The sequence below is a fragment of the Piliocolobus tephrosceles genome, unplaced genomic scaffold (genome assembly GCF_002776525.5).
Source record: "Piliocolobus tephrosceles isolate RC106 unplaced genomic scaffold, ASM277652v3 unscaffolded_25866, whole genome shotgun sequence".
Lineage (NCBI taxonomy): Eukaryota > Metazoa > Chordata > Mammalia > Primates > Cercopithecidae > Piliocolobus > Piliocolobus tephrosceles.
The window spans coordinates 2,556-10,227 of NW_022308605.1; the positions used below are offsets into that span (position 1 = coordinate 2,556).

The following is a 7,672-nucleotide window of genomic DNA, read 5'->3' on the forward strand; positions in this document are numbered from 1 at the left end:
ATGCAAGAGGAAAAGGATGGTCTTTTCAATAAATGGTGCTGGATCAAGCAGACACATCCATGTGGTAAATAGTGAATCACCGCCAAGTGGGGTGGCTCACGCCTGTAATCCCAGCACTCTGGGAGGCTGAAGAGGGCAGATTACTTGAGCCCAAGAGTTCAAGACCAACCTGGGAAACATGTTGAATCCCCATCTCTACAAAAAATACGAAAATTAGCCAGGCATGGTGGTGCCTACACTCGCAGCTACTCAGGAGGCTGAGGTGGGAGGATCCCTTGAGCCAGGAGGTGGAGGTTGCAGTGAGCTGAGATCCTGCCGCCGCACTCTAGCCTGGGCAACAGAGTGAGGCCCTGACTGGAAAAAAAAAAAAAAAAAAAGCAAAACTAAAATAAAATTGCTGTAAGGTTAACACAGAAAAATCTGTTCATACTCTTAGGTTAGGCATTGATTCCTTAAACAGGACACAAAAAACAGATAAAGGAAAAGATTGATAAAGTATAATTTCATTAAAATTAAGAATCTCAGGCCAGGTGCAGTGGCTCACACCTGTAATCCCAACACTTTGGGAGGCCGAGGCAGGTGTATCACTTGAACCTAGGAATTCCAGACCAGCCTAGGCAACGTGGCAAAACCCTATCTCTACTAAAAACACAGAAAAGAGCTGAGTGTGGAGATGCTCCCCTGTACGTCCCAGCTACTTGGGGGCTGAGGCAGAAGCATCACCTAAGCCTTAGGAGGTCAAGGGTGCAGTGAGCTGTGATTGTGCCACTGTACTCCAGCCTGGGCAACACAGTGAGAGCCTGTCTCAAAAACAAAAAAAAAAGTTAGAGTATCTCCATCATGAAAAAATCACCATTAACAGAGTAAAAAGGCAAGCTACAGATTGAAAAAAGGGAAATGTAATACATATATATCCTAAAAAGGACGCATATCCAGAATAAAGTATTACAAATCAACAGAAAAACAAGCATATCAATGAAAACCGGATAAAAAGATTTAACAGACACTTCACAAAACAGGACTTATAAATGGCAATAAAAGACACTCAATCTCAATGAAACCACACTGATACATTACCCCTACTAGAATGGCAAAATAATTTTTAACTGACAGGCATCAGCAAGGACGTGGGGTAACAAGAACATCCCTGTTAAATGGTTCAACCATTTTGGGAAAATGTTCAACAACATGTAATACTAAAGTTTATCATTCATATACCTCTAAAACCAACAATGCCACTCCTACAAATATACCCCAGTCTAGTAATGTTCTATTTCTTGGTCTGCGGTGGTTCACTTGGTAAAAATTCATTACCTTTGGTTTTTTGTTTTGTTTTTGTTTTTGAGACAGGTTCTCACTCTGCCATTCAGGTCAGAGTGCAATGCCATGATCATGGTTCACTGCAATCTCAGCCTCCCGGGCTCTGGTGATCCTCCCACCTCAGCCTCTTGGGTTGGGATCCCACCACACACAGCTAACTTTTGTATTTTTAGTAGACACAGGGTTTTGCCACATTTCCCAGGCTGGTCTGGAAATCCTGGACTCAAGTGATCTACCCACCTTGGCTTCCCAAAGTGCTGGGATTACAGGTGTGCTCTACTGCGCCCGGACCACCTGCACATTTAAAATTGTGAACCTCTTCGGTATACTTCAGTACCTTTTCAAAGATTTCTTTGACACAAAGTTCTCAGAAATCTTAAAGCTAGCATTTCAGAATAGAAAAAAACAGCTCCTGGTTCACTGCTGAAATTTTACTAATAAAATTTAAAAACAAAAAGAAAGCATATCAGCTCCGAACAAAGATTAAACACTACCAGCAGATCTTTCTTTAACTTTCTGACGCACTGGGATTCATTCTTTCCGCAAAGAAAGGATGAACACTGTAACCCAAAGAAAAGAAAAGACTTCTTTTCGAAAGTGGCTCTAGCAGCAAAAGACAGGAGGAAAGCAAGGAAACCATGCCAAACGTCTTGGTTAACTCTTAGGTGAAAGGACGCCAAATGACAGACAGACACAGACAGACACAGGGAAATCATAGCAACTCTTGCAGTGCAAACACCAACCCCACAATCCATCCGACCGGAAATCCTGCGGTTAATTTGAGGCTTGCACCGCTAGTCATGAGGTGATTTGGTGATGGCCACAAACGCTCCTCATGTGCATCCTGGACCTGGCACACCTGGCTTGCCCATCGCCAGCCTGGAGACACCGCCAGGAGCAGAATCCCGGAGGCGAATAAAGACTCCAACTTTGCAAGCAGAGGGAACCGATTTCTGGCCTCGAAGGTGGGGTGCGGGGTCAGTGTCCTCTACAGGATACAGGAGGACGTGCCCCGGAAGCTGCTCCGTCCCTCCACCGCCTGCGATGCCACAGAACACCCGCCAGCGAGTTTCTTCCCCAGCGCGCACCAGAGGTGGGCTTCGGCGGCAGCCGCAGGGGAAGAATCGAGCTCAGGAAACTTAGGCCCCCGCCGTGCACCCCCCACACCCACCACCCCTCGCGCAACAAAACTTGCCACGGCCGCGCCCCAACCCAGCTGTGCGCCCGCGGGTCCCGGATTCACCGCCCGCTCAGCTTGGCGAGGTGCCCTCACCTCGGAAAGGCTGGGTGGACTTCGCCATAATTTCCCATCCAGACAGCAGCCGGTAGCCGCGCCGCCGCGCCTCGGCCCAGCTCCTGGCGCCGCAGGTCGCCCGTCCCGCGTTCCAAAAGCGCCACGCTCATTCAGTAGCTCAGGCAGCCTCGCGACCCTCACCTACCCCTCCCAGTACCGCCACGGTCTCAACCGCCACCCAGCCCCTCACCGCGGCGCCTGCGCCCCACTGGCTCCTCAGAATCCGGCTTGTCCGCGTCAGGAGAACCCAACGCGCAGGCGCGGAGGAGCCTCAAAGGGACCCGGCCGCCTCTACTGCATAAAGGTTGGAGCAGGTTACCGAGGGAATGGACCGAGTGCCGCGGGGACAGGGAAATCCCTCTATCCCCTGGCCTCTCTGTCAAAGCACCAGCCCACGACTCTGCAAGTCGCTGATTTCCTCAGCCGCTATGGAAAACAGTCAAGATGACAGCATCATCACTCATGAGACGGTTGTGACCACACAGGCAGAGCACTTGGCAGGGGACCCTATGTGCAGACCGTCTTCAACACATTTGCATTCCCACTAACAATGGATAAGTATTTTCTTTTCTCCAAAGCCTCAACAACATGTTATTTTTTTTTACTTTTCAGTAATTGCCATCCTGAAAGGCTTGAGGTGCTGTCTCATTGTGGTTTTGATTTGCACGTCTCTAATGATTAGTGATGTTGAGCATTTTCTCATGCGTTTGTTGGCCAACTTTATGTCTTCTTTTGAGACGTGTCTGTTCATGTCCTTTGCCCACTTTTCAATGGGATTATTTGGTTCTTTTGCTTGTTGATTTGTTTAAGTTCCTTATAGATTCTGGAAATCAGACCTTTGTCAGATGCAGTTTGCAAATATTTTCTCCCTTTCTGCAGGTTGTCTGTTTACTCTGTTGATATTTTAATAGTTTCTTTCACTGTGCAGAAGTCCCATTTGTCTATTTTTTATTTTGTCACATTTGCTTTTGGGTTCTTCATCCCAAATTCTGAAAGACATTCTTTTGAAAACAAACTCTCAGGCATGCCAGTGGCAACTGTGCCCCTGAAGGGGTGGTGGCCCATGCACAGCTTCCATCTCCCATCAGTCCATGCACAGCTTCTGGCTCCCATCAGTCTGGTCCTCCAGTGGCGGTGAGAGTCTCCTCAGTTCTTGCCTGTTCCATCAGGCCAGCCCACTATCTGGGCCCCAACCTCGAGTGCTCACGCTGTAGCCCTGGTTGGGATGTCTGTGCTCTGGGCTGAAGACCACAGTGGACCTCTGCACAGACGTGCCTCCCCCACCAGCAGTGTGGCTGCTGCTCTGTAGCCCCTGAGATTCACAGGAAAACCAGGTGTAAGGTTTGGTAAAAATGAATTCCAGCACCCTCGCTCGTGCCTGTGGGGTGACCTGTGCCTTCCCCATGATTTCTGCAAGCCCTGGGGCCTCTGCCATCCTACTCCCATCTGCTCTGGGTCTGGCATCTGCTGAGCTCCCTTGACTCACTGTCTCTTACTCAGCTGTCTCTTCTCTTGTCTCTGCGATGAGCTTCTACCATTCTCAGCCCCCACTCCCAACACCTCCCTACATACTCTGCCTGCATCAGACCTGACAAAGGTTTCTTCAGGGGGATTTTATAGTCAGAATGGCAGAGTAGAGGAAGGCAGCTGGGAATATTGGCAGTCCTTTGGCCACCCAGCCACTTCTCAAAGGCGGTGCTTTCTGGAAGGTTCTCCAATTAGAAGCACCCACCAATCAGAAAAGTTAAATCAAGGAAATTCCTGAAACAAAGAAGGACTCGGTGCTTTAGTTCTGGATACCCAAGTAGCAGGCACCAGTAGAAGGACCTTCACACCAGCTCCTGAGCCTGCATTCCTGTGTCAGCAAAACACCATCCTAGTGTCAGCATCAAATCCTGTAACCGGGTGTGAGAGGCTCTGGGCCGGGCTCTGTGCACACAGGACCCCTGAGACGTCACTCCACCTTTGGATGTGACACGCCCAGGGTTCAGCCCTCTGCAAACTGGAGAATGCCAGGCAGACCATGGGAGGTAAGATGCTTGCCCCAAAACTCCCTGGGCTGAACAAGGACCCCTAACCCTCCGGTCTGTTCTGGGCCTTTAGGAAACACCCCAGAAAAGTCAGCTCACACAAGGGACCCGCAGGGACATCAGAGTACATGACAGATCAGGTGCTACCTGGAAGTGAGGAGGCCAATGAAGGCAGGCAGGTGTCCTTCCATCACCCACGCTTTCCCTCCCCTCACTCAGCGAACTGCCTTGGAGGGTATTTCCATGGACACTCGGTGGGCAGGTGCCTCTGGTCGGGTAGCCACAGCCCTTACGGGCAAGGCCCTGCCGTAGCTGACCCCTCCATCCCCAGGCACCCACCCCGCCTTCTCTAATGAGTCCATGGCCCCCTATCTCCTGCACCTTAAGGGACCTGGAACCTTAACGGGCCCCACACAGCCTCCCCTGTCTCTGCAAACCTGCTACTGAAGGCCTCTGCCAGGGCTGCTTCCTCCTACAGGCCAGAGCAATTTACCTGAATCATTTACAGTGGCAGAAACGTGGTGGAACGTTTGGAATCCTGAGCAGCCCCCTTGGGAACCACTGCCACTCTGCAGCATTCCCAGGGAGCCTCCAGCCCTTACCCAGGCTCAGGGGGTGGGGGGAACCATCTCCCTGCAGCCAAATCCCACTTCCCATGGCTCTCCAATTAAGATAATTATAGATTCAAGTGCAGTTGTAGGAAATAATATAGAGAGATCCATGGACCCTCCCTTATGCTGGGCCTCCCGCCGGGCCTGTTCCAGCTCCTGCTCCCACCCGCTCAGCTGCCGGGAGAGCTGGCCCCCACCCGGAGACTGAGCAGCACTCCCAGCATCCCCCAGCTTGTTCATCATGCAGCACCCCAACTTGGGGCCTAACCCAGTCCTGGCAGAAGGCCTGGGTTCGAGCCCAGGGTCTGCCCTCATGTGCTATATGTACTTGGGCAAGTCATGACCTTCTCTAGATCTGCAATGCACGTGTGTACAAAAACGAGGGCCCGGCCAGGCACCGTGGCGCATGCCTATAATCCCAGCACTTTGGCAGGTGGATCACTTGAGGTCAGGAGTTCAAGACCAGCCTGGCCAATGTGGTAAAACCCTGTCTCTGCTAAAAATGCAAAAATTAGCCAGACATGGTAGTGCACGCCTGTAGTCCCCACTACTTGGGACGCTGAGGCAGGAGAACAGCTTAAACCATGGAGGCAGAGGTTGTAGTGAGCCCAGATCATGCCACTGCACTCCAGCCTGGGTAACAGAGCAAGACTCTGTCTCAGAAACACACACACACACACACACACACACACACACACACACACACACACCCTGCAGGGTGGCTTTATCGTCCTCCAGCTGTGGGCCGGGTACAGATGGGGCCTCATAAGCAGGGCATTCCTCCCAGGACCAGGAGGCCTCAGCCACCCACCCACCAGCCACAATATCCCAGGGGAGGCTCCCAGGGAATGAGGGGCAGTGCCCTTGGGTGTGTGGGACACTGGGGAGGGGGAGATGAGGGCCCATGGAGCTTCTGTGCTCTGACACCGAGAGAGGATAGACAGACAGACGGAGACAGACAGAGAACCAGAGACAGAAAGAGAGGCACAGGTCAAGACGGGTACAGGGCTGGGCCCGGGGTGCCTCACTGACACTGGGCAAGACAGGTGGGCCTGCAGGTGCACAGCGTACCTGGGCGACAAGGCAGTTCAGATCCAGCTTGTCCTGAACAAGGCTCTTGTTGAGGGCGCTCAGCTTGGACAGGGAGTCCTGCAGGGAGGCCATCTCTCCCTCAGCTTGGTCATGGAGAGCTCGAGCTCCACGCGGCCAGCCTCAGCCTGCAGAGTCAGGCCCTCAGACATGAGGAAAGGCAGAAAGGTGGGGAGGAGGTGAGGAGGGACAAGAAGACACCCAGAGAGATGGACCCTCAGAGACAGGGGAGGGGAAACAAGGAGGGGACACTGCATGAGATGGAAAAAAAAACCACTGCAGAAAGCCTGCTGCTTATGGAACCATTTAAAATCCACGCACCACAGAGCTGTGCAAAAATAGCTCAAGCTGCAGGGCAGGACCAGAGTTCAGAGGATCCCTGAGTAGGGTCTAGGGATAGCACTGCTCAGAGCCCAGGCTGCAGCGGACAGGGCCGGCCCCCCGCCAAGGACTCTCTGGGCTCTCAGACCTCAGGAGCTGAGTCTCAGGCACTGGATGACCCTGAGCTATAGGCATTGTCCCCAGGAGCATCCACAAGAGCAGGGATACGGCCATAAAGAGAGGTCAGTCCACTTATGGCTGGGACCAGAGGTCCAGAGGTCTGTGGCCTGCGACAAAGATCAGCCTGTATCCAGAAGGAAGGGGTCAGTCTGTGCAGGCTCAGAGGTCTGCCTGACACTGGGACCAGTCCATGCCAGAGCAAGAAGTCTTGGGGCTGAGGGTCAGAGGTAGGTTTTGTGGTTGTGCAGCAAACAGGGACCCACCTTGGTCAGCGCCTCAGCCACCTCGGCCTTTTCCGCCTGCAGCATGTCCTGCTGCAGCGTGGCGCGGCTCAGCGCCTCCCTCACCTCCACAGCTCCTTGGCCAGGACTGAGCACTTCCCTTCCAGCTGCTCTAGTTGTCTATGGCTGCGGGACAGAGGGCGGGCGGGTGGCCCATGTCACTTTCCTGCCCTGAACCTCCTGTAGCCAGCGAGATGCTGGGCCAGGGACCAGGCCTGAGGCAGGAGTTTGGAGAGAAAGAGCCTGACCCACAGGGCAACCAAGCCCACTACACTTAGCTGCATGACCCTACGCCTCCGTTTTCACATCTGCAAAATGAGGTAACACTTGCCTCGTGACATTGTTTTTTTGAGACAGAGTCTCGCTCTGTCTCACCCAGGCTGGAGTACAGTGGTGTGATCTCAGCTCACTGCAACTTCTGCCTCCCAGGCTCAAGCAATTCTCCTGCCTCAGCCTCCGGAGTAGCTGGGATTACAGGTACCCACCACCATGCCTGAATTTTTACTTGTTGTAGAGATGAGATGTTGCCCAAGCTAGTCTCCAACT

The 7,672-nt window shown here is 52.6% G+C and overlaps 1 pseudogene; it reads right to left on the reverse strand.

Annotated features, from left to right (window-relative positions):
- Positions 1–2,993: 2,993 nt before the first annotated feature.
- On the reverse strand, positions 2,994–7,252 carry LOC111529860 (annotated as a pseudogene).
- Between the last annotated feature and the right edge of the window lie 420 nt (positions 7,253–7,672).